Here is a 27,373-nt window from a genome sequence, read left to right on the forward strand (position 1 = left end):
GCCCCGTCTATAGGGTACGGTGGGTGAATTCAAGTTCCCCCACCTTGGGGGGTGCTCCAATTCATGCTCCCCCCCCAGCACTGGCTGAGGAACCCCTAGAACGAGCTCCCTTTCCCCTCTCCCATTCAGTAAACAGGGGCAAGCAAGGATAAAGGAGGGGCCATTGTTAGGGGAAACTGGCTGCAGGCTCGCAGGCAGCAGCTAGATTCTCTTCCTCCTTTGGAACGATCAGTGAACTTCTGTTTGGTCTGGGGGGTCGCTGTAACTCAGAACACTTTCTGCAAACATTCTCAGTTACAGCGGGGAATTGCACTTCTATCTGTACCCCAGAAGTCCTCTGGCTACTGGAACAGTAGCTCAATACAATCAGGCAATTGTTTAGAGCATCAAACACAGAGAACAAGGTAAACTGCCTTTTAATCCAGGATCAGACACAGGCTGTCTCTGTGGTCTTAGTCACATCACGTAGGCCTAAATCAATGTTATTACAGCAAGTATGTCACTAAACTTCCATTGTGTTCCTGCTGCTCAAGTGTATGCACTGAACATGTTCGACAACATAAACAAACAAAGAATTTGTAAGCTTCAGTTACATTCTTTAATCTTTTTGTTTGCTGGTCTGATGATTTTATGGTAAATGACAGAATGCTGCTAATCAGTAAAGTATGTATAATTGTTTTGACAAAAATAGAACACAGGTTGAATTCTAATTGCATTGAAAACAAGCTAAGTGTGATTGTACCAATAAATATATATTAACTAAATGTTACCCAAATGTATGCGTCTGTGCCCACACACACACACACACAGACAAACACTGATATTCTCACCTATCAAATTACCACGTTTGATTTTCACCCCAGTTATAAAAGTTAAAATCCTCTGAGCGTCTCTTTATGTTTTTTAAGAGTAAGTTTTTATGTTGACTATGTCACTGCTTCTTGTCTATAATCTCAAATAGCAGAGGATAAATATAGTTTTTCCCTCATTTATTTGAAATAAACATAATATGTGGCTCTAGTAAAAAGGCCTTGCTGTTAGGATTTTATAACAAACATAATTTTACTCTATTGATTAAGTGTTGTAATTTCTTTTAAGTGGCTGAAAAGTTGTTCAGTCAATACCGTAGTACTATATACAGCATATATTACAGTGGTCTTGAAGAGATTCTACAGCATTATGCAAGGTCTTGCTGAAACCCTTAGAGTCCCCTTATCAATTGTAGTAAACATTTTCTTTTTAAACATTTTCTTTTTATATAAAGAAACCGCTGTATGGCATTATCAGTTATTAACCCTCTCTAGGGGGCTTACGGCAGATTACTGTGTTTTGCAAGGAAAAGAACAAATAATTTTAAAGTGCTTAATTTAGCTGTAGTTATTTAGTAAGATACTATACTCATAAATGTTACCTTGTAATGTACTTTGTTAGATAATGAAGTTTTAGTAATACGTTCTCGCTGCTGTACCCTTCTATTACATTTTTGTAACATGGGGATAATGGACTTTTTGTTTCTGAATGATAGGAAGTCCTGACTACTGAAAATTAGAGCAGTTCTATTGTACATAACTGTAACTAATCCAGAAAGTATCCATTAAGCTGAAGTACTCTCAGCATTATTGTTTAACAACCACTTTCTCCTCCCCCCTGCCAATATATTACCTATTGGAACATCATTATTATCCAAAGGGTGTGAGAACATCGGTAAATGCACTCCAGCCTGTGGGAGTTGCTAATTATATTACTCAGCCCAGGGAGGCAATAGTGCTATGATTTCCCACCCCATGAATGTCTCTGTATGCAAATATCTGCTTACAAAGAAGCAGGAACCAGCTGCCTTTGTTTAGTTCCATGGAAGACTCAGCAGCCTTTCTGTCCTTCCGTGGAAGGCTCAGCAGTTCCGCATGCGCCGTGGAAAATGGAGTAGGAAAGGGCTTTACATGACAGAGAATAGATGTATATTGTTCCTTCCCTCCAACCCTACAGGGAAGCCTTGTCAGAGCAGCTGTACTGGAGGTCAACTGACAGAAGCCATCAAGAGTCCCAGGGACATGAGTCAGTGAGGAGGCCTTGTAACTGTATTAGGTTTCTTGGATCAACCTCCCTGCTTTACTGACAGAACAAAATCTCACCTTCCTCCCCGCAGTGGAACATCACAGAGGAAACGAATTAAAGAGAAAGGGGTTTCCCCCCCACCCCATATGTGGAAACTCTCATGCATTTCTCTGCCTGAGAGGCAATCTGACCCACCCATTTATATCCATGTCAATTTATGCTAACTCCGTAAGTGTCACTAGAGCTACAGTGGGTTTACATTTATACTACTGAGAGCAGAATTTGCCTACTGAAGTATACACTAAACTCAAAACACTGAGAGCTGGGCCCCTTTTGTCCCAGCAAATAATCCATGAATCAAAGATGTTTTGACTGACTCCAAACTATTTGTTAATTTGTGACAAATTCGCCAAACAGTTTTGATTGAAAATATTTATTTTGGGATAAGAGGCCTGGATTCATCACAGGAACAGAACAAAAGTAGGGGGTACTAGTTTACCTAATAATTCTGGGTATAGACAGCAGAGCAGCTCCCTGTTGCAATGTCTAGCACTTTGCAGGAAGCGCTATGAGTTGCACTGATCCCCCCAGACCCAGCAGAAGTTTACTGTTGGGTCTGGGAGTTGGAGAGTCCAGCTTCTCTCAGCCTGAATACTTTTTCAGAATAGGAGAGGGGGGAAGGGAGCAGAGGGAGTTTGTTCCGGGCGTTCCCAAGCCAACATTGGCAGGTGGGGCGGGTGAATTGGAGCCTACCCCCACCTACCTTGTGGGGTTTGAGTCCGCCTGCTCCACCCTACAGTGCTAGCTGGAAAGATCCAAACCAAGACCCAGAGCAAAACCAAACTGCCTCTGTTCCCTTTCCCTGCCTCCGTTCTGAAAACAGTGGCAGGCTGGGAATTCAGCAGACACAATTTACAGAACACACTCCATTTTGGAGCATGTACATCTGAACCCCCATGTAATCAGAGTTCAGATTTTTGCAGGATTGGACCCTTTTAAAGTAGTCTGCAGCTGTGCACTTCTGTTTAGTCATGGCAGTAGAGTGTTGTCTGGGGCCAGATCAGGAGAAAATTGTCACTTGTGTCTGTGTCCTCAATGGTTTTAAAGCAGTGACTTTTGATGTTGAAAATATCCAAATCTCCTAAAGGGATTTCAGCTCCTTCACCCAATTTCCAGTCTAAATTTTCTTTACAGACATCACCTAAATAATACCCAATTACCCAATTATATTCTATTATATAAATGCTTAATAGCTCTACTTATATGTTTTAAGCACATAACATAGCAGAAAAAAACAGACACAAGGCTTTGAGCAGGGGGAAGCAATTATTTGGGTGGGAGGACCACTTAGGGAGTTTTTGTGAGCTGTTGCAGGTCAGGTCAGCACTGCCCCTGCTTCTGCAACAGCTGACCAAAACTCCCTAAATGGTAGATTACTAGACTGGCCTGGGACCCCTTTGGGCAGGGTGCACTCAGCCAGAGGATGGGAGAGGGACAGGTGGGCAAAGCCAGGGCCAGGATTGTGGGACAGTGACACAGGAATGCCAGTGACCTGTCTCCCCCCCACCCCACCCCCCACTGCTAGCACAGGTATGCACAGGCAGACCTAGTACAGCCTAGTCGCAGAGTGGTACCGGCAGCCTAATCTGGTGGGTCAGGGGCCAGGGCTGAGGCCAGGGCAGAGCAGTGATTCACTCCCTGTGTGACCAGCCCAACCCAGGAGGGGGAAAGAGCACACACCCATAACCCAGCCCCCACTGGCACTGCCCCAGCATGGGCATGCACAAACAGCACAAGTACAGCATGACTGCAGACCGGACAGCCCAGCAGCACACAGTGGCCCCAACAGACCACGATCAGGTTAGGCTGCTGGGTGCCATTCTGCAGCTACGCTATACTGGGCCTGCCCATCCATGCCTGTGCCGGGGGGGCAGCAGGGGCAAGGTCGAGTCGGTCATAATCCATCATGCAGGGAGCGAATTGCAGCTCTCTTCTGGCCCTGGCCACACACTGTTATCACCCTGCAATCCTGGCCCTGGCCTCACCTGCCTGTCCCACTCCTGGACACCACTCCCCACCCACCCATGGCTCCATTCCATCTTCCAGCAGAGCATGCCCTGTCTGCAGGGGTCCCAGGCCAGTCTCCCTGGAGACCCTTCCCACCTATGCCTTCTGGCATCCAAATGGTGGTTGTGTGGCAGCAGAGACAGGTCCAACAGCAGCGGCAACACTGGCAGTGGCAGCTGGAAGCAGCACCACAGCCCGGGCTGCTGGGAAGTTGAGTTTGGCCACCATCCCAGCCCCACTGAGTGCCTGGGGGTGCTGGGACCTGCCGCATGCACCACATCCCAGGCTGGCTCGCACGTCTGGACTGGATAGGACCAAGGGACCTGCCATGGGCCAGGTAAAATCACTTGGTGGGCCAGAACCAGCCTATAGGCTACATTTTGTTCCCCCTGGCTTTGAGAACCAATTAAACAGAAAAAGTACCACCCCACATAGGACAGGTAATCATTAAATAAATGCTTTATCAATATTTGGTTAGAATTATATGTCCAATCTAGACCCCCTTTATTTAAAATAATTATCCAAATTGTCTAATAAACATATTTTGGTAGTCCTGGGTAAGAGTTGTTACATGAATGCTCCTAAACAATATGTAAAATTACATTTTTATTAAGTTGGCATGAAGCATGCCTGAACTGCTTTTAATATGATAATGTTTGCATTTTACTATGCCGTAAGTGCAGTGTGACAATTGAGTGTACATGAATATTTCATCCACCAAAGGCCATGAGTCTGTAATTATAAATAGACCTACTCAACAGAAAGAGACAGATGATTCTGTTGCCAGTAATTTTCCAAGGAGGTGATAGCTGGTTGAAGAGGGCAAAGATTTTCTGCTCTAGAGAGACATCTGCAGATCACTTGAAAGAGCTGAGTAATTAGTATTAAAAAAAATCACAATCTGCCCACTAGTTCTCAAGGTGGATTAGTTGAAGTCTGGTGTGGTACTCAAACTGGCGCAGTGGCTTCCTTAGTGGTGTATAGCATGAGGTCAGGATCAATAATCTAATCCTAGGGCTGTCTTCCTCCTCAACCTTTATGCTTTCACCAATCAACTCACTTGACAAACTGAACACAGACAAGTGAGATTGTTTCAGCTGTGTTGCATAAGTACTGAATTTAGCTGAGATTATTTATCCTTTCTGCTGAAAGTGTGTGAACTTTCATCAAGATAAAGTGAGTTATTACTAAAAGCCCAGGGAAAAAAACATGATTGGGTCGATGTCTTTTGATACCAAATTGTTCAGTTTTAAATCTAACATTATGAATTATGTATGGAAGCAATTATTTATATCAGCAACATAGTGATTGGCAGTGAAGGGGAATTCTACCATTTTTATATTAATGGTAAGTAAAATTTCAGTTTAGCTTTTGTTCTATTTAAACCAGCCTTCCCAGAATTAAGACATAAAAAGTAAAGTTTGACACATGGGCTCTAACACCAGATTACAAATCAAGACATTAGTCTAAAAGTTAACTCAGGATTTGCTTGAAATCAGGGTGTTTGTCCCTGTTTAAGCCTAGAAATATTTTGTAAAATTCATAGATTTTCTGTCTGTAATATTCGACTTGTCTTCCTAATCTCCAAGTGTATAGGCATTCAGACTCAAGGTTTTGGTTTAGGGACTCTCTCTACTAAAAGACATCTTGTCTAAAGTTGGATAAATAGTAGCAATATTCAGAAGCACTCAAGGATATTTAAGCAAGCTGTTTACTCCTCTCTCTGAATGTTCTAACTCAAATATAGTTGCAGCCCCCCTAAATTACCCACTTTTGCTGCATTAATAGTGCTGTTGAATAAAAAAAATGGTAATTCTATGTGATTGCATCCTTCCATATCCCCATAGTGTTTGTCTGTGAGTTATGTTGGTTTAAGTAGTGAAGTATTGAAAAGTTAAGCAAGTTCTTTAATGAGAACCCTAACAGCATTAAAAGTCCAAGTGAAGTTCTCTAACTGTTGTGAGCTGAGCTTCTGCTCCTTCAGCCGGTGTTTTCCTATCAGCCCCTCTGCTCTACACTAAATCAGCAAGATTTTAAAGCAGCTACACTGTGAGAGTCCTAACTGCAAGTACCAAAATTGGAATGAGAGCCGTTTTTCAGAAGGAAACTTAAAAACTATGAAAAGTGCTGAGGTACCAGGTTTTGGATATGTTCCTATCTGGGCAAAAATGACCACTTAGTGTTATAGTTAAACCAGATTAACTGCTTATGTGGAAACTCTCCAGAATAAGCATCTGTACAAGGAAGCATAAATATATTAGTATAAATTTGCACCTTATCTTCTACTGGTAGAACGTCCCCATAAACAGCTGGTATGGATAGGGTGTTGTATGTATGTTGTGGCACCATCTTTAGACACATATAGTTGGCCACAGGTGCTGAAAGAGAATGGGGTAAGGGTATGCAGCAAAAGATGGGGAAAGAAAGCTGCAAAAGTGTATGAAGGAAGTGGGACAAAGGACATGAGGCATGTCTACACAAAATGCTTTACTTGAGATTAGAGCAAATTACTGCACAGTAAGTGTCACCATCTACACATGCAGACACTTGCTGCACAGTAATTTGCTCTAATGGTGAGTAAATTTGCTACCTGTAAGTACAAGTAGCAGATTTACTCTCAAGTAATTACTGCACAGTACAGCACGTGTAGACAGACAATCAGGAGCAAATTTGTTCCCACTCAGCTGGGCAGCAGAGGGCAGGAGATTGCTCCCTGCCCCTGGGAGCTGCCGGCTGCTGCGGTGGGCTCTGCCCCCCAGGTGGGGACAATGTTCCCCAAAGCAACAGCAGGCAGCTCCCAGCCCCAGCTCTGAGATTGCAATTGTGGATTGGGGGCTGAGAGAGTCTTATCTCCCAGGCCCCACTCTGTGATTGCTGTCACCACAGTCCTGGAGCCACGCATTGGTGTGCAGAACTGCTTTGTTTTCTGTGCCCATTTTTCTACCCTGTGTCCTTTGTGACCTGACTTCAAAGACATATTTCAGCTTTTGAGACTCCGGAGGTATAGTCGAGAAGAAGGAGCAAATTGTACAAATTGCTCCTTCACCTTGCTCCTTCAAATTGTGCAGATTGAAGGAGCAAGGTGTGCGAGACCTATATACATAACAGAACATGGATGGATCTTTTGACATCTGTTATTTTGATAAAGTGAACTTTTTTTAAGCAGGTGAATACCTTCAGCGGCTCTGTTGTATTGTGTTCATGGGTTTTTTTTAACATTGCTACTGTATTAGGACTGCTTAAATGCCAGATCCAATGAAAACACCCAAATGGTTATATTCATATGAGTAGGCCATTCATATTCAGTGAGGCATCTCATGCCCATAAGTGTGTTTGCTGCTTGAACATAAGAGTTAGGCCCAAAGCCTGTAACAGATTTTCAAGACTCTCTCTAAAATCTTTGGCAACAGAAGTTTGAATAGGATTTACTGAATAGCTGCAGCTTCCTGAGCATGCAACTATGATTATTGATTGGGTAAAAATGATTTATCCAGGCCAATTTCATTTGACAGTTGTGATATTAATTGCCATGGATACATACAATGAAAGACAGTGAAGCTATACTATAATGTTATCTGTTACTAAGCTACATCTGCCATAAACTACTCCACGGTGGCTTCCAGCATCACTGAAGCCTAGAAGTCTGCCCTTGATTTTTACCTGTGGGGTTCACTGTAACTTAATGGAGTTTTCCAGGGTCAGCAGAGTTTTCTGCGTGGTACGTGGACAGGTATGCTCATGGAAAAGTAAACAGGTATGGCAGCAACATGTTTGTTATGAAGATATGCATTTTAGATTATATTAATAAGAAAGAAAAAAATAGTGTTTCTGATCTGAGGAAAGAATATTTGTGTTGAAGAGAAGAAATCTTGGAAAGGCCGTGGAGAGTGATGGTGAAAACGTAGAGCTATTTACAGCTCCTCCATAGGAAGGGTTAGGAACTCAAGAGTTCTCAGGTCTGGATTGTATCGAGAAAGAACCAAATTGGGTGCAGAAGTATGGGAGGCTGCTCTTTCCTGCATTGAAGGTAATGGAGAAATATCCCTTGGTTTCAATGGGTTCAAAGGCTTCTTTAAAAAAATTGCATTAGGTGAATTGTAATGTAAGATTTGGTCATTAAGGGAGGGCAGAGACTATGCTATATTGGGAGGCGGGTGTCATTCTAAGTATGTTGTCATAAAATAAGAAGAAACAGAAAAAGAAAAACACAGAAGTTGTTTTAAAATATAATTTTCAGGTTTGAAATGAAGGAGAAAAAGAAACTGTTATGGAAAAGAGGCAAGTGTGGGAAAACGAGAGGAGAAATGAAGGGGAGCAAAGATGTGGTGCAGGCAGAAGCGGGGAGCAGTGGCTGCTCCTGCCCAGATGTGTAAATGCTTAATCAACCAGAAGCAAAGGATGACAACAGGCTCAGCATCTTCAAGATGCAGTGAGGTCACGTGACTCTCAAGGGCATGCTGACAAAGAAAGTAGAAAGGGAAGGGACTGACGGACGGAGGGTGAGGGACACATTGGGCAGGGAGACTGCAGCTCAGCTTTAGCCGGTGTGAGCAGAGGTGGTCTCTCCCCATGTCTCTGCTGGAATTGCACTGATGGACTAAGCACAAAACTGGGCCTGAGAAACATGATTTGCAATTCTAGCTCAGCTCCCAGTTTGACTTGTTGTCTCTGGCAGTTATGTAACCTCTCTTTGTCTTGGTTTCCCTAATAATAGTTACCTACTTCATAGGTTAAATATTTAATGTTTGTTCAGTGCTTTGAAAAAACATCAAGTGCTATATAAGTGCTGCGTGTTTATTATTTATTCTTTGATTGTATTCCCAAACCTATTAGAAAATGGACTTTTCTCTGTGATGTCTTTTCTACAGCAAAAAGCATGAATTACATAAACTAAGAGAAAAGGCATGACTTTACTCAGCATCCTTGTATTGTTCTCTTCTGGTAATAAATTCATGTGCATTAATTGTCATGTAAAAATAAAGTAATTTAGCAATCAGGTAACAACTTGTCTTGCCAGATCACACGTGATATCCATTGAAAGGAAGGAAACATAAGAGACTTTGGTAAGTGGATGTAACAGGGCCCCTGCCCCATTACTGAGAAAGGGGAAGGAGCCCAGGGCCTGGGGGCTCATCCAGCCCTGTGAACAGACTTGATGGGGAAAGGGGTCTAAATAAGATCCCTCTGTCTTGTACAAACAGTGATGACAAGTGGAAGCAGAGGGTCCAGTGACCCAGGGAGAGACTCAAAAAGTCAAGGTTTAGCCCAGAAGTTTCCCATTTCCAGGTTTAAGCCCTGGAAGCTGAGGAGAAGGGAGCTCTGCGGGGAGCTGCCGGCTGATGATGGACTGAACCTACTACGCCAGGGAGCCGCAAATAGACGGCTGAGGGCTGGCCGGGGAGTGGAGCCGGTATAGTTGGCAAAGGCTGTAAAGAGCCAGCAGGCTTAGAAATTGAGCCATGCAACCATAGGGATGAGAGTTAGTTATAACCAAAGGGCTCGCGTTTTGGTTTGCGTTTTAACCAGTGGCTTGGGTTTGGGACACTTAAGGAGCTGGCGGCGGTCCCAATAGTGTCTGGGGGCACACAGGTGTGCTGAGCCTCCCAGGGCCAAGACACAGGGTGGGCTCTGGCACAAAAGTAATCTTATTGCCAGAACAGAGCAGAGACTGGGGGCCGGGGCCCAGCACCCTGAGAGGGGGCAGAGACCAGGGCCCAGGAGCCCAAGCAGAGCAGAGATAAAGGCCCTGGAGGGCCCAGAAGCCAGGTCCAGCCTTGGCTAAAGAACCACTTAAAGTAGAGAAGCAGAAGCCAAGAAGGCCAAAGCCCCAACAAGAGGTGGCCTGGTGGCTTTGTGGGGCACGTGTCACATGAGTGATGGTACACTGACATTTGTGAGGCATTGGCATGGACATCAAAGGCCCAGCAGTGAAAAGGGGAGGGCACCCTAGGGCTGGAGCGGGGTAAGGGTTACGAGCCTCCTGGTGGTTTTCTAGCCACCCCTGGGAGCCAGCTCATTCACAGTGGGGTCTGCCTATCTGGTGAATGAAAAGCTAAATATGGAGATCTCAGAACAACAGCGGTCTCCCTATGCCTAGTACTTGAAGGGTACTTGTGCCCAAAAGCTTGCAAAAAACTTTGTTCCAACTACTCAGTTGGTTTAAAAAAAAGATATCACTTCTACCCAAGGAGCCTTGCCTTTGATATGCCATCTAAGCATCCATCCCTCAATCTACTCGTCAAAATTGGTTACATGTTTCTTCCTTTGAAGGGAAAGAATTCTCTGCTCACTTTACGGCTGTGCCGTCCCACTTATGCCAAGGCCTGCACATTTGTAATTCCTAGTAGTATATAGGTCCAATTCATTAAGAAGTTTCTATAGCAGTTGTATAAGAAAGCTGCGTAGATTTAATCAATTCTGCCTCCAGCTTTTTGACAGTCTGTACTCAAGACTACTTAGACATAGTGGCTATTGAAAACATTTGTGTGAAGTCAGCTCTGAAAAATAAATAGAGGTTTTAATTTGATAGACCTGCTGCACAAAGAAAATTTTTAAGAAAATAAGGTTGTTCCAGAAACAACTACAGGTGAGAGCTAACCAGTGATATAGGGGAAAGTGTTCAGGTAACTTGGTTTTACTGCACTTAAAAAGGAGATGACTGTTGTAGTAAACTCCAGACATCTTTGAAAAGAGGTCTGCTTCAGCTTCCCTGTAAGAATACTTCCACTAAGCCCTTGGTGTATGTGAAAGCAGAATAATTAGTTCCTGAATTTTCTATATTTTCTAGCCTTAAAACAGTTCTAGTAATAGACTAGAATAGACGTGAGACAAGCCATACTTTTCAGATTCAGACTCAGCTCTGTATACAGGCTCTGTTTGGGGTGAAGGCTGAATGTCTCACCATTTTAAATCAATGGCAAAGCCCCTGTTTCAATAGCAAAACATTTAATGTAGAACAAGATAGATTAAAGAACCTATGGATCATCTGAGTTTTAATACCAAGGCTTCCTATTACTGCCCCAATCCTCTACAGGCACCTTCTCCCATAACCAACAATACCTAGAAGAAAAATTCCCCCAGAGGTCTCCCCTCATTTCCTCCCCTGACTTCTAGCCTCCTACCTAAAATATCTCAAGTATTTTATAGATGAGGAGAAGGAAGCATGGAAAAGTGAAGGACAGTGGCTGAGACTAGAGGAATACCCATTTATCCCAGGTCCCTAGTGCACTGCTCTTTTCATGAAGCTAGAGAAGCCTTGTTCAAATGCCTAGTCTAGAATAAGAGAGGCAAGGATTTCTTAGGGTGAGATCTGTTATTGGACCAGCTGTGTACTTGGGATAGAGTTAGGCTTTCAAACATAAGACATTCTTCGTCAGCTCACTTTCTTCATCAGATGAAGTCTGCATTCAAAAGCTTGCCTAACTCTATCCTAGCTGTACAGTTGGTCCCATAAAAGATCTCACTTATGAAATCCTTGTCTTTAGCAAAATTTCTGGACCATCACAATTGCAACATCTTACACTACCATTTTCTCTAATTAAGATTGTCACATTTCTGAACGGTGTCCATCATATGTGTTGCTGATGTCATTGACCATGTTGTATCACGTTATTTATATCTCTCTCTCTCACGTGTTATAGGTAGGTGATTCCTTCACAGATAGTAACTCATTCTAAATGTCCTAGAGGTGAGAGGCAGTGTATCAGAAACAAAATAAAACCAAATGTATTCTATTCATGGTTGTTTTTTCCCCCTGCTGTTGTCAGATAAGGTATAGCAAACAGTCTGGGTGGCTTTCCATACTCAGTTACACTACTGTAAAGCCATGCTAACTCCACTGAAGTCACACTCTGGATTTATCCTGGTGTTCGTGAGTGCAAAATGCAGCCCTCTATCTGATGCGGTTATCTGAAAGTTATTTTCCATGATCACATTTGATGCACCTGTTCAAAACCCAGCTTCTGCCTGTGAAATTTTGATAGTAAAGGATCAGATTGATGTGCAGAGTGCATACTTATTTGAACACAAAGCAGATCTACTGAGAAACTAAGGATATGCATATATAAATACAAATGACAGAATATATAAAATACTTACCTGTAAGTTTTCAAGGAGTTTTGCCAGGATTTAGCTATACAACTCCCAGTAATTTCAGAAAATGCCGGACAACTCCAATCCTAAAGAACTCCAAAAACCAGCTTACGGTATATAATATGGTTGTGATATAGCATACAAATGTCTATGTAGGCTGAGATTCAACCATATCCCTTTTAGTAGTAATGTGGCAATTTAAAATAATACAATAAATCAGTGCATTACCAGGCTGAAACTTTCTGGGGATATAGGTTATTTGTGAAAACAACAGTTGGTCACGATCCATATGAGAGTGCAAGTTCAGTTAGATTTCATGATGAAATATTTCGATAGGTAGAGTTGTCCTGTTGGATAAGCCCCTGTTTTCAGGTGCTCACATTGCCAAACTTGAGCCACGTCGGCTAAAATTTTCCATGTCCGAGCAGCTGCCTTTTTTTTTCTCCAGGTGAAAAGGTTCGGCTGTTTCTGAGAAGAAAGATACTGAAAATTACACTGTTGGGGCCACATTAAAAATCCTTGAGCCCCCTTTTCTTAGAACAGCTCTGTCACTCCCATATTTTGAAATAAGGACTGATGAGTTTGGAAGAGGATACATTTGTGTTTATGTCAAGGATGTTTTAATTTTACCATTCTCATGAAAATCCATTCAGATCTGGCAAAATTATTAGCTTGTTCAAGTATTTGTTCACACATGCTCAGTAAGGACTTGTTGGCATTTAACCACTATCTCCAAAGAGTTCATCCTCACTGAGCATGCTTGAGCCCTCAGAGCTCCAAGTGCTGACCAGATGCCACCTGAACCACTTTCCTTTCCTTTTTTGTGTCCCTGTGACAAGGTATTTAGAAAAATTTGCAGATTTGTTGGAATCTGACAGTCCACACTGTTGGCACTTCTGCTCTGGGCTGTCAACAGTGTGCCATAGCATCCACACCACCCCAGCCCCCCACATGGACCACTGTCAAAACTGCACTCGGCTTGTGCAGGTTGGACTGGGTCTGCACACTGGAATGGGAGCAAGGATCTTCTCTGCCCTGCCCCCTCAGAGATCTCATTGCATTGAGGAGGAGGAAGATGGCGAGTTGAAATCCCAAGGGAACGCAAAACAGAACTGCAGGAGTAGATTATGGAAAGGAATCCAGTGAGGGAAGATGGAGAATGAAAGTGATTTAGGGGAGGGAGAAAAATTTGGATTTGGGATTGGCATGGAAGCCTGTGAGCTAGGTGAGAGAGGGGCAATGATGAAAAAAAGGAAGGAAAGGAAAATAATGCAGAAGGGGTCTGAGGCTGAATAAGGAACAGCTGACAGTGCCAAAGACTGGCTGGGCAAGAAGAATGGTTCTGGGAGAAAGCAGGAGGTGAGATGGAGCACATGGGGAGAACTGGACCCGTATGGGCATATGGGTCAAGGAGCTCCTTCTGGGACAGATTGGAAGGCTCTCTTTTCCATCTAAGTGGGAAGTTGGGCCCCCTCCCAAATGCTAGAGGGGTTTTCCCTGCCCACCTTACAAAAGGAAAACCCTGGAAGTGTGCTTGCACCTTACTACAGCTTTTTCTGATGGAAGGGCCAATCTGTCCTAGGGTGCCAGGCTGTTGAATCAATATTATTTGATTTATTTGAATAATATCAACAATTTTATGGGGTTTGGAAATTATCACCCTCTGCAAGAAAAGCAATAAAACTTATCTTCCTTGAGAAACATATTGTTCCTGTTCTAAAGGAAAGTGCTATATAAAACATTTTATCCCTTTCCTGAAGACACGTATTGTTTTCTTTTTCTTTCTTTTTTTTTAAGTCTTTTATTTCCCTCTCCAGAAGTATGATAAAAAAAACTCATCAGCAATTCTTTGTGTGTGTGATTGAATCCCAGGGAAGAGACAGCAATTGTTTTATGAAGTAGACATGATCCCAGGCTTAAATACCACTCCTGAGTATCTTGGAACAATGAAAGGGAAGAAAACTCTGCCTGCATTTTGCAGGTTAGGCCATCTGTACAGAGGTATACTAGAGCACGCTGTGATTAGCTAAGTAGCAGGCTGTCATGCAGGTTCTTATCAGCTATAAAATGGTGAAGAAGAAGCATCTTGGTCTGTTCACTTGTTTTCATAGCTTGTAAGGCCGGAAGGGACCTTGGAAGATCATTGGGTCCGGTCACCTGCACCAAGCATCTGCATTCAGGTGGCCCCAGCAAGGTGACCATCCAGTCTCCTCTTGAAGATTTGCAGGGTAGGCAATTGCACCACCTCCAGAGGGAGCTTATTCCACAGTCTGGACACCCTGACCGTGACAAAGTTTTTCCAAATGTTGAGCCTGAACTGATCTTCAAGGAATTTGTGGCCATTACTCCTCGTTTTCCCCTCGGGTGCCCTGGTGAACAGTTGTTCACTGAGCCCTTGGTGTACTCCCCTAGTGTAGCAATAAGCTGCTACCAGGTCCCCTCTCAGCCTCCTTTTCCTCAGGCTGAAGAGTCCCAGATACCATAGCCTTTCCTTGTATGGCTTGCTGTGTAAAGCTGTTATCATATGGGTCTTCTTTGGGCTGTCCAAACCTTGTTCATGTCCATGTTAAAGTGCAGTGCCCAGAACAGTACTCCAGCTGCAGTCTGACTTGTGCTGAGTAAAGTGGAAGAATCGTCTCCTCGGTTTTGCTGGAGCTGTATCGATCGATGCACGCCAGAGTATTATCTGCCCTACTGGCTACAGCATCGCACTGCCGGCTCAGATTCATACTGTGATGTATTATTACCCCCAGATCCCTCTTGCTTGTTGTATTTGTCAGTTCGGTGCCGCCAAGGCTCTAGGTGTGTTGGGGGTTGCTCATCCCGAAGTGCAGCACCTTACATTTCTCAACCTTGAACTTCCTCAGATTCCGATCTGCCCATCTTTTAGTCACATGAGATGTCTTTATTAAAAATCCTTACGAGTGATTCAAGTGAGGATTAACCAGGCATTTCTAATAATAATAACATGTACCTTTCAGGTTCAAGCGGAGGTGCATCATAGTTCGTTTAGTCCAAATTATGTGCTGTATAGCTTGTCGCAGAAATAAAAATTAGATTTCAAGATATTTATTCACATTTGACTTATCTGATGGATGTAAGTTTCTTTTCCCCTTAAGCAAGTTTTTGTGTTTGGCTTTGTTTTTTTTCATCTTTTCCATACCGGTCCTAGCTCCTGCACTATCCATGCTCTTGGTGTTTGTCTCTAAACCGAGCGACAGAGTTGGACTGCCCAAATGCTTAGGACTTGGGAGAAATCCCCACTCTGCCCCAGGCTCTGTAACCTTGGGGAAAGCACTTAGCCAATCTCTGCCACAGTTTCCTATTTGTAATACAGGGACCGCACTTCCTCACTTTTCAAGGCACTGTAAGGATAAATGCTTTCAAGCAGCATTTCCCCAACCTTGGGTGATTACACCACCCCGGCAATGAAGTTGACGGCTTCAGATGCTGCTGGCATTCACCCACAACTAAATTCCCACTGATTCCCCCTGCTGCTGAAGTGCCTCTGATATCCTCCCCCCAGAAACTTTTATACCCCCTTACTCCCCAGGACACATCCCAAATTTTGCAAAATGCTGCTTTAAATGATTTGACATACTCAGATAATTTGGTCCATGCGGGTACTGGAGAGGGAAAGGAAAAATAACCAACCTGTTCATAATTGCAGAACAAATCTTCCCTTATTTGCCTCCTAGGCCCCTTCAGTCATGGAAACAGGCTGCCCAGTATTCAGTACAGCATGTTTTATCATATCAGTAACAGTTAGGGCCCAATCCTCATCTCAGTTATACTAGTTAAACTGAAAGCAAACTAGAAGCGACTCCACTGACATCAAAGGGATTGACACCACTGGAGTAAGTGTGATACAAATGAGGCTCGGGATCAAACTCCCAAATGTTTCCAAAATGACAAAGAGAAAATATATATAGTTAGCTTTTTACCATCATTTATGTCAGAATCGTGTTTTTGTTTCTAACAAAACAAACCCTGTATTCATTTTTAATGAGCATTCGTTATATGTAACAGAGCAGAAATGCATAATTTTCTAACACTTATTTTAGACTGGAGTTTAATATTGGAATCTTTTAGGTTTGCTCGTCTCTGCTGTCATACCTGTCAAAGAGAGGTAGACTGCCAAGCTCTATTTTAGATTGTCACGCTAAATATTACAGGGGAAGACTGCCTTCACAGAAGGACCTTGCAACGTTTGGATCGTAGTCATAATTCTGAGATGTGACAGATGTATATAAAATATGTATTTCTTCCCTGAAGAAAATATTTGTCCTTTTCTTCCTTGAGTTGCCTTCGTCGAGTATCTTAAAACCACCAAGATGGTGCACTTTGTAGTTCAGGCTCACCCCTTTTTTCCTATATAGTATTTTTGTGGGCTCTGCTTGGGACTTTCAAATTCATTCTCCTAAATTTGAGATGTGGGGGATTATGCGGTGGAGGGTGGAGAACTCCAGTATTCATTTCACCATTGATAACCATCATGTTGGAAGCCTGCATACATTAAACAGGTGCCACTTTTTTTCTGCTAGTGTCTTTCCTGCTTCAATTGTCCTTTAGCTTTGTTGGCCTGACTGTTGGTGACTTGCAGACTTTACCTGTTAGGAGCAGAAAACTGTTTTTATTCTTACCCATGCATGTTGTTTTCAGAGTTGCCTCGCATTCCCCAAATTTGCCTTATTCTGAATATCTTGGGGATGTTTGTCTTACAGAATACAAAGACACAAAAACTGAATAGAAAACTTTCCCATGTAAAAACCTGTATTGTTCTCCACGGGCCAAGGTAGTGGAGGGCAAGGCCAAGCCCTAAACCTATTTTCTTTCATGTAAATAGAAGCCAAGCTTCCTTCTATCAATCTTCATCACAGTTATTTCTCTGCTGGCTTGCAAGTACATGTGTCACTGACTTCTACTGAAGTGTAATGGGCCTGATCATGTGTAACGGATCCTCTCAGCGAGTGAAGTTTAACTCGTCTGGTAACTAAAATTGAAATTCTTTTTAGCTTGCCAGCTGCCCTCACATGTACAAAGAACTGTCTGCCAGAATCCAAAGCAGTCTAGCCTAAATGCAGAAAAGGGACAGCAAGCAGATATTTTTCATTTGTATAATTTAAACAAATACATAGAATTGCTAAGAAGTGCAATAGGCATGCTCGTTCAATATTAAGAGAAAAAAAGTGAACTTGGGTTCCATCCCTTCTAGGTTATATATTTATCTGTACTTCCTTTCTTGGCTCTTGCCCTGTTTAGTTAAAAATAGGCTTTCACAGTATGCTCAAAGGAGTGAGAGAGTGAGATACAGTGCACTCTACCATCTGTATTGCACTCTCTATTGTGCCCTCTTAGTCATACAGTATTTAATTATCCCGAGAAAATGGGTAACTTTGCACGTTCAAAGACTAGAAGTCGATTCACACCCTTCCTTATTTGAAATGCAGCCGAGTGCTACCCATAACAAAAGAACAGATAGTTATAAGGAAAATGATGATTCTGAGGAACGAGGTATCCTGGAGGGTTGGTGCTAAAGTTCTTGACTTTAAGTGCCGTTGCTGTCTTTTGATCGCTTGCTCACTCTTTCTGTGTGCAGGTAAGGTGCTTGGCCCCACTTCACTGAAGCTTCATTTTTCTGCTTAGTGCAGAAGCAGTGGGAGGTATAGGGAAAGGTGGCTTCAAGCCACCTTTATTTTCTTTGCCTTCTCTGACAGTCCACAGATGCTCTATCTTAATAGTGGCTAAGAATAGCCTGACTACAGTGCGCTTCAGCCAAGCCCTCTCCCTTTTAATTTTCTGCAGCAAGGAAACGTATCATATGGGGTTATTCCCTGGAGGCCAGTTTTACAGCAAATAAGCTAAACCACAAAGAGATTAGGACCACTGGACTTCAGGTCTTGTGGCTTCCTTCTGTTTGTGTGCATATAATATATGGATGTTCATGTTTAAAGTCATAAGCCGGCATCCAGTTGTTGACTCAGACTTTTGTTAAGCCCAGAAGCTTTGCTTGTGATGTATTATAAAGCCAGAAGCTTTGTTTGTGATGTATTAGCCTGACTACTGACATTTATGCAGTATGATGTATGCTTACCACTTCCTTCTACGGATGTGTGATGGATCTCTTAATCTATAATGGTTCCCTCTATTGGTTCTTTTAAGTGGAATTCTTTTGTTATCTCATCAGATAGAGGCAAGTCATTTTGGACCTAGTGGCCCTGAATCATCATAATTTATAGATAGTTCCTTAGAAGCAAGAAAAAAAAATATCACCAGGGCATTTTGAATCTGTCATTACCAGTCCATTCAGCAAGCACACAAATATCAAACTACGCTGAATATATAATAAAGTTAACTATATGTTAAACCCCAAGATCACACATTTCCCTTTATATTTTCAGAATCCTGCAGGAACAGCACCACTGAAAGAAACACTGCTGAACGTATCAGATCTGTGCTGAATGACTGTAAATCAGCCTTAAAAGAAGAGAGGGGCCTGAACCAAGTAAACTGAGTGAGGTACTTTTATACTTCCCTATAAATTCTGTAAAGCAGGATTCTCAACCTTCTCCATAGGTAGGACCCTTCCCCCTAATATTTAGCAGTATGGAAACATGAGGTGGCCCTGATCCTCTTGGGTCATGAGAACTCTGCTCCAAAGGAACTGTTTTTTGAATAGCAATGCACTGTGTTAATTGATTGCAATATATAGCTGAGCTGTATCAAGAGAGATGGGCAGACCTGACCCATGTGTTTTTGCAAGTACTTTCCTCTGGTAACAGTGGAAGTTATCCACAGTAATCTCTGTGAATGGAATCAACTTAAATGCGTATGTACTTAAAGTGAGCCCTCCCATGAGGCTTGGAGAAGGAAGATGCAATAGAGTAGCACTGAAGCTAGCATGAGTCTGTGGCATTAATTTTCACTGCAATCTCTCCTGGAATTTTAATATATTTGGTGTGAAAAGGAAACATTTTGGGCTGAACCCTTACAAAGGTTCAACCCTATGGACACTGATGGGGCTTAGTAGAGCTGAAAATCAAACGTGCGTATTCGTTTGAATTATGGAACAGTAAGGAGATAGATAGATAGATCAATAGATAGATCGATAGATAGATAGATAGTTTTCTCTTGAGACCTTTAGGCATTAAGAAGTATGAGAGAGTTTGCTGTTATCCAGGGCTAGACTCTGTTTTAGTGGTGAGTGAAAACTGTAAGCAAATGGGTATAAACTGCCTGGACACACTGCAGTTCAGCACTGCACCTGCTGTCAGTACCAGTGACAATCACACAGAGGTATTCTTGCAAGAATTACTGTGATATTTAAAAAATGAATGAACAAAACATATGGGATGCCCAGAAAGAAGGGTCGTCATACTTTCCCACCGTCCTCAAATGGGAGAAGAAAGACTGCAAGTGAAAAAGAGAAATAACCAATCTGGGTTTAGTTATTCTGTTACTCATTGACTTGCGTGTCCACAGCCATGCGGCTGCCTGATTAGGGAACAGAAATCAGGAATGCTCGCTAAAAATTGCTACTTGTAAGTTAAAGCGTGTTTTTACATTACTTGTAACATATAAGGTGAAACAACCTTGTGGGTAGTTTTTAGTAATGTACTTCCTTTTTGCTTTATTATAAAGTAATGTGAGAGAGAAAGTAACTGTGATTGATTGTCTTAGGCCATTCTTTTCTGGAAGCTGGTAACTTCACTGGTTTGCAGCACATTGACCTCCACTAACTTACCCGTATTCCTTTCTTAAGCCTCGCAATCTTCATTTATAGTACCTTGTCTTAGATTAATTTATAAGCAGAATTGCAGTCCATTAATATTATCTTAATATGCATAACAAATAAATAATGTTTTGAGATTGAGATTTTGATATCTGATATTTTTCTATGAGAAAAAGAAGCCCATCTGCAATAAAGTTGATTCAGATGCAAAGTCTTTTTATCACTATTTAACCACGGAACTTCAGAATAATCTTTCAAGTCACTATATAAATGTAGCTGGTTCCTAAAGTGAACATATTCTAATTTTTCTTTTAGAATATATTGTACTCTTACAACCTTTCAATGAAACTGCAGTTTCCAATGCTCAAGGTTTGTCTTCCAGTAAAAATCTTTATCCAAGTTTTTTAGCAAATGAATTTCAACCAAAAAAAACCTGCTTTGAATTAGACAAGACAATTAGAAAAGATGTTAAACATCAACTTCCCTTTTCTCCTGTAAGCCAAACATTTTACTAAAGGTTGAAGATTATGATTAAAGATCATCACTGTTCTTGCTAAAAAAAAATGATGGCACCAAACAAACAATCAAGGGGAAGAAAAAGAAGTCTAACTGGCCTGGTTTTTTGTCCCAGTGAAATTTCTCCCTTGGTATCCATAACAGCAAGACAACCATATTGCTCTGTGTTTAGTTTTTTGACAGGCAGTATTGCAGCATGATGCTGGGAGAAAAATGGAGGAAAATAATGAAATTGATATAAAGGAGAATGGTCCTAAACTTCCTAATATATTAAAGAGTAGCTGCTCCCTGTATTCATTGAGAATGTCAAACCTATTGGCTATGTGCCTTGACTTATAAAGAACTAAATGAATTTGGAAAGTACTTAAGTTTTACAGCTAATCATTATCATGAGTTAAATGACATATGATTTAAGAACAGAAATTTAGACTTACACAGATGTTTAGAAAAACAACCAGACCTGTTTGTGCCAGTAGTTGACTGTTATTTAACTCTATTTTACCCTCTGCAACAATACATTTCTTAATTTCTAGAATAGTCCTCAATGTTAAAGTGTTCACATGGTTGAATGAGAGGAAAAGCAAAAAAACCTGAGTGTATTACAGTAATTAATTACAGAATAACTGAGCCACTAGTGAGATGCAGATCTTTTGATGCACAAGTAGACAGTAAAAAGGTCAACATGACGTTAGGATGTTGAGTGAAGTATTTTCCAAAGACAGAGGGACAAATTAATGCCATTTTACAAGGCCCTGGGTAAGACCTCATCTGGAATACCATGTATAATTGTGGCCACCCATGTTCAAGAAAGACAAATTTAGAAGAAATTGGGTATGAGGAAGAGCTGCTAGGATGATTAAGGGAATGGTGAACCTGCCTCATGAGAAGAAACTAAAATGGCATGGCATATTTAGCCTAGGAAAATCAGGATTGAGCTGAGACAGGATGAGCCTTACAAACATGTATACTATAAGTATATATTTTTGTGGCAGTTAAGATGGAATCCATCATTTACTTTTGACCAGCATTAACAATCCTGTATAACAAAACCAGGAGAATGAATCAGGATACAGTGATGTATAGAAACTCATTGTTATGTGTTAAGGTTAATATTTTCCTAGCGTCTTCTGAATGTGTATTAACCAACTACCTCACAGTCTTTGCAGTGGCAGGGCATTGGCATTGTCCTCGTTTTCCCTGTTTTCACCTGTGATGTGTTATAGCATGTTCTTGGTGTTCATATATTGTTTTCTGTAACTGTGGATGAAGGTTTGAAGTGACGATTTTGGGGCTTCCTTTGATTAACTATCCACTGATTGGACTTGATTTGGACCAGCTTAAGGTTTCTCTATGGCACATTTACACAACATGTTTGGTATTAAGCATTAAATACTTGAGCCATTATTACTTCTAAAGAATCTTTTAATGCACAAGTAGACAGTAAATGGAATACCAGGCAATTCAGTTAGTTTTTTAAAAAGAGCACTTATAGGAAGAGGTTGAAAATGACGGGACTATAAATGTAACATTTATTGTATGTTAGGAAAAAAATTGAATTATATTTATGGATGGCATAAGAATATGTTAGGGAAATGATAACATAATAGGTGCGAGTCAGCAAGGGTTTGTGAAAGGTATGTCAAGCAAAAGTGATTACCTTTTAAAATGGAATAGAGTTTGGCATGAATAAAAGACATATCTGAGATTGAATAGATCTGGGTTTCAAGAAAGTTGCTAATGAAGTTTCACAAACCAATGTTTGTGTAAGTTCTCTTAATACAAGCTAATTATGTGATTATTATAAAAAGGTGATTAGTAGAATAACAGTGTGTTGGGAAACTCTGTCCTTCAGCTTTTGGTACTGGTACTATTACTCCGCTATTTTAATAATTGATTTAGTTAAAGTTACAACATGTATGGTAATAAATATTGCAGAGGATACGGAAATAGGAAGAGCAGTTAAACTTCAGAAGGATGCAGCTGTTTTACTGTATAATTTTGATAGATTAGCTGAATTGGGCTGAAAGGTGGAAAATGAAATGCAGTGTATCTATGTGTTAAGTGATGCAAGTGGATAGGAAGGAATATTCCATAAGTAAAGTATGGTTGAAATAAAATTGAATTCATTGATATGGAAAAAGAAATAGCTTGGTGAGTATTTATTAATGGTCCCAGAATTAAAATGCTTAGTTCAATTTATAGCAGCAGTAAAGGAGTGCCCAGATGGACATTTAATATTAATCCAAAGCTATTGTATTATCACTGCATAAAGTAACTATTCAGCCAGATTTTCCAAGTTTGGTACCTCATTTGCAAACATAAACTAAATATTAGATAATATATTTAAGCTGAGGGGCACACTTTAAAAAGGGCTGGTTCACCTTTGGTCTAGAGAAAATTAAATTAAGAAGCATGCAACAAGGGGAAGGCTCACTCCCAGGTTCCTAACGAAGAAGAAATAAGTCCACTCTCCAAACTGAAACAAATTCAGGGAAAGTCCTATAAATTCTATCCGGGAGATAGAAAATCTTTGAAAGAGAACTGGAGAATTTTTCTACTTATTATCTGTGCGTATGAAGTTTCTTTTCTCCTTGGCAAAACAATAACCTCAAGGAAAAGAACTGGTTATGAATGCTGTCCCACATTTCTGTGCCTGCTAGCTTTTTCATTAAAACTGACCCTGTAAAGTCAGTGTAGATGAAGATTGAAGATAAGGGTGTGCATAAGCATTGACAGGATCAGATGCCATTGATCAGTTTTGCACCTGGAAGTAGCTGATGCCCACAGCCTTGGAGGACCAGGAGGGAGTTCTCCATGCCTTCTCCCCAAGATAAACATTCATGTGAACACTGAGGGTGCATCCAGACAAGTCCGCACGTGCCTTTCGCCTTGTCTCAAAGCAGCTTGAAATGTGGCAAGAAGCACACTGAAAACAAAAAAAAATGTTCCCCACGCTGCATATTTAGAGGGCGGACTCAACATTTTCTACCTGGATATCCAGGTATCAAAATAAAACACGTGGGGAAAAAGTGGGGCAGGGCACGGTCAGGGAGCTGTGCCCTGAGGTAACCTGGGAGTCGGTCCTCCAGAGAGATGCTCTGGTTTCTGGCTAGAGCATCTCTATGGTGCTCCTGCTGACCCAGCATGTGGGGCACGAACCCTGAGTGCGCCAGGGCAAGCATAAGCACAGCAAGTATCAGGACCCAGGCACTGTCATGGGTAAGTTAGGGATGTGGGGGTGGGGGGGGTTTATGGGTGTGGGTAGGTGTGAGGGGGGGGCGGTGTGAGGAGTGACGGGGATGTGCAGTCTGTGCGTAGGTTTATAGAGGGGCTTGAGTGGGGGCTGCCTCATGCCTGGCCCCCCCAACCCGTCTCCCGTGGTGCCAGCAGCATCAGCCAGTATGGCTGTGGCCTGGCTGCAGGCGCAGCTGGCAGCCACGCGGTGCTGTGTGACCCAGACTCTGTACATGCTGAACAGACCTGGCCAAGACTGCTAGCTGGACAGACCTGGTCCTGGTCCCCCTTATATTGACCAGGCGAGGGATCAGAAAGTCAGCGTGGCAGCTGCTGATCTCTATACTCCAGAGGGGGTCCCCCGCACTAGGCCCCACCATACAGCCATCACCAGTAGCCAGGCTGACCTAGCACCCCAGCAAAGTTGGATGGGGCCCAGTTCCCCTGGGCTCACATGAGCCCCTTGGCTTCATCCCTGCCCTATCTAGTCAGGACCTGCCTAGCCTCTGTGTAGGCCCACAAGTTGTAATCCCCCTTCTAGGCTGGGTCTTGTTCTCTCTAGACCCCAGCCTTCTTCCTGGGACTTAGGACCCTACTGCGCTCCCAGGAACCTTCTGCCATCTCCATTGTTTTTCCCTTATCTCCGATGTGTTCTGAGCAGCAGCTCAGCCAGATGTTGTTGTTCTAGCTGCCAGCATCAGACTGTTGGCTCAGCCCTGATGCCTGATCTAAAATGGAGACTGCTCAGTCCTCTCCTCCAATCACATGACCCATCCAGTGGCCATGTGAGCGCTTTGTCAGGGCTGGGCATACTTGCCGGTTGCCCTGTTACCTCCTCTCACCCTTAAGGTGGCAGGCATCAAAGGTGCTCTGCCACAATATCCTAAATTTATTTCTAATTATAATACAATTGTCATTTTATAGTTTCATAGTAGCTAGGGTCAAGAGGGACCTGAACAGATCATCTAGCCTGACCCCCTACCACAGGCAGGAATGAATGCTGGGTTCACAAGACCCCAGACAGGTGATTGTCCAACCTCCTCTTGAATTTGCCCAAGGTAGGGGTGAGGACCACTTCCCTGGGAAGTTGGTTCCAGATTTTGGCCACCCTACCTGTAAAATATTGCCTTCTGATCTCTAACCTAAACCTATTCTCCATCAGCTTATTACCATTGTTCCTCGTCACCCCAGGTGGTGCTGGGGAGAAAAGGGCTCTACCTATTTGCTGTTGATCTCCCTTGATGAGTTTGTAGGCAGCCACCACGTCCCTCCTCAGCCTCCTCTTGCTGAGGCTGAACAGGTTCAGGTCCCTCAGTTTCTCCTCATAGTGCCTGTCTTGCTGCCCTCTCACCAAGCTGGTGGCCCTCCTCTGAACCCTCTCCAGGCTGGCCACATCCCTTTTGAAGTGCAGTGCCCAGTACTGGACGCAGTACTCCAACTGTGTCCTAATCAAAGTCACATACAGGGGGAGTATCACCTCTCTGGACTGGCTTGTGGTGCATCTTTGGATGCATGACAAGGTATGGCTGGCCTTGCTGGCTGCGGTCTGGCATTGGGGGCTTGTGTTCATCTTGGAGTCAATAACGACTCCAAGATCCTGTTCTGCCTCTGTGCTTTCAAGAGTGGAACTTCCCCGCCTGTTTGTATGCTGTGGATTCCTTCTCCCAAGGTGCAGCACCCTACATTTATCTACGTTGAACCCCATCCTTTTCTCATCTGTCCAGTTTTGTAGTCTGGATAAATCTATTTGCAGTCTCTCTCCCCCTTCAAGTGTGCCGACCTCGCTCCACATCTTGGTGTCATCAGCAAACTTAGACAGCATTCTTTCCACCCCCTTGTCCAAGTCGCTGATGAAGATGTTAAACAGTGTGGGCCTGAGGACCGAGCCCTGTGGTACCTCACTGCTTACATCTTGCCAGGTTGAGTACAATCCGTCCACCACTACTCTCTGAATGCCCCCCATCAGCCAATTTTTTACCCATCCAACTGTGTAGGCATTGATGCCACAGTCACTTAATTTACTGATGAGGATGGGGTGAGAGACAGCGTCAAAGGCCTTCTTAAAGTCCAGAAAGACTATGTCCACGGCAACACCTGTGTCCAAGGATTTAGTTACTTGGTCATAAGTACTTGGTCATCATCCAGGGATTTAGTTACTTGTAGATTTTATAAACCCTGGCAAGATCTCTATTCCCAACAGAAAACTGTGAATACATAAGTAGCTATTTTTTTTAGAAAATAAATGAATATAAATAGAGAATAGAATTCTAATTATTCATCAATGTTGTTCCATAATTGCAGAGGAGCAGCCAATTTTTTTAATAGTTTATTCTTGACTTGCGTATAAGTGAGCCCTTTCATTAATACCAGAAACAACCTGCATGAGGTTTTCTGAATTTTCAGGATTTGAAACCCAAACCCTTGTGACTGCATAAAGGGTTCAGACTTTTCCAAGTGAAAACATTTACAATGAAGAATATCAGTAGACTCAGATTTTTGTAACTGATGTAGTTATGCAGATGTGCAGTCAGTAGCTCAAACCCAGACATACAGCAGAAATGCCCCATCGTTTCCTTCTAGTAGTAATTTCTAAGTAAGACAGATGCTGGCCTCTTGTATCCCTTGTATATTAAAGAAGCATTTAGCTGTATTTGGAAGATGCATAAGACGAAGCCTGAGTATGATTTTCAAAAATAATGGATACATTCAAGACCAGATTAAATTAAAGTAAATGTGGATTTGGAAAATCAAACATTTAAAAAAATATCTCTGTAGTGAAGCCGACTTTGACAAGCTCAGGAGGCTTCTCAGTGAGGCCCTAAGGGACCACGACCCCGAGGGAGGGGAGTTCAGGAAGAGTGGTTGCTCCTCAAGGGAGCGATCCTCAATGCACAAGCTAACTCAATTCCATCTCAGAGAAAAGGCAGCAAGAGGGCACAGCAGCCCCCTGGCTCTCCAGGCATCCAGCAGACCTACTGAGGCTAAAAAGAAAGGCTTACAAAGGATGGAGGTTGGGATTCACCTCCAAGGACGAATAATCTGCACTGGTCCGGTCCTGCAGGGAACAAACCAGGAAAGGCAAGGCTGCAACTGAACTCCAACTAGCTTCGAGTATCAAGGACAATAAAATGTCCTTTTTCAGATATGTGGGGACCCGGATGAAAAGAAAAGGCAACATTGGACCCCTGCTCAACCAGGTGGGACAACTGACACCCAGGAAAAAGCCAACCTATTAAATAGGTACTTTACATCAGTCTTTCATCAGTACCAAGGGGTGCCCATGCCCACTATGGGATGGGGAAGTCCAGGTGAGGGTGATTCTCTGCCCTCCATAAATGCTGACCTCATGAAGGAACACCTTGAGAGGCTGGATACCTTCAAGTCAGCTGGCCCTGACAATCTACACCCAAGAGTGCTCATGGAGCTGGCAAGCATCATAGCCCAGCCCCTGGCTTGGATCTTTGAGAACTCCTGGCACTCTGGTGTAGTGCCTGAAGACTAGAAGAAGGCCAATGTGGTGCCTACCTTCAAGAAAGGGAGGAAAGTGGATCCAGCTAACTATAGGCCCATCAGCCTGACTTCTATCCCGGGGAAGATCTTAGAAAAGTTTATTAAAGAGGCCATCCTTAATGGACTGACCAACACCAACATCCTGAGGGATAGCCAGCATGGGTTTGT

The 27,373-nt window shown here is 42.7% G+C and overlaps 1 long non-coding RNA gene across 1 annotated transcript in view; it reads left to right on the forward strand.

Annotated features, from left to right (window-relative positions):
- The window catches only part of LOC109313563, a 610,519-nt gene extending 591,797 nt beyond the window's left edge, over positions 1–18,722 (forward strand). The window contains exon 5 of the long non-coding RNA XR_002102087.1: positions 18,615–18,722. This is a non-coding gene — a long non-coding RNA (uncharacterized LOC109313563). The remainder of the gene's footprint in view (positions 1–18,614) is intronic.
- The last annotated feature ends 8,651 nt before the right edge of the window (positions 18,723–27,373 follow it).

The sequence above is a fragment of the Crocodylus porosus genome, unplaced genomic scaffold (genome assembly GCF_001723895.1).
Source record: "Crocodylus porosus isolate Cpor-Errol unplaced genomic scaffold, CroPor_comp1, whole genome shotgun sequence".
Lineage (NCBI taxonomy): Eukaryota > Metazoa > Chordata > Crocodylia > Crocodylidae > Crocodylus > Crocodylus porosus.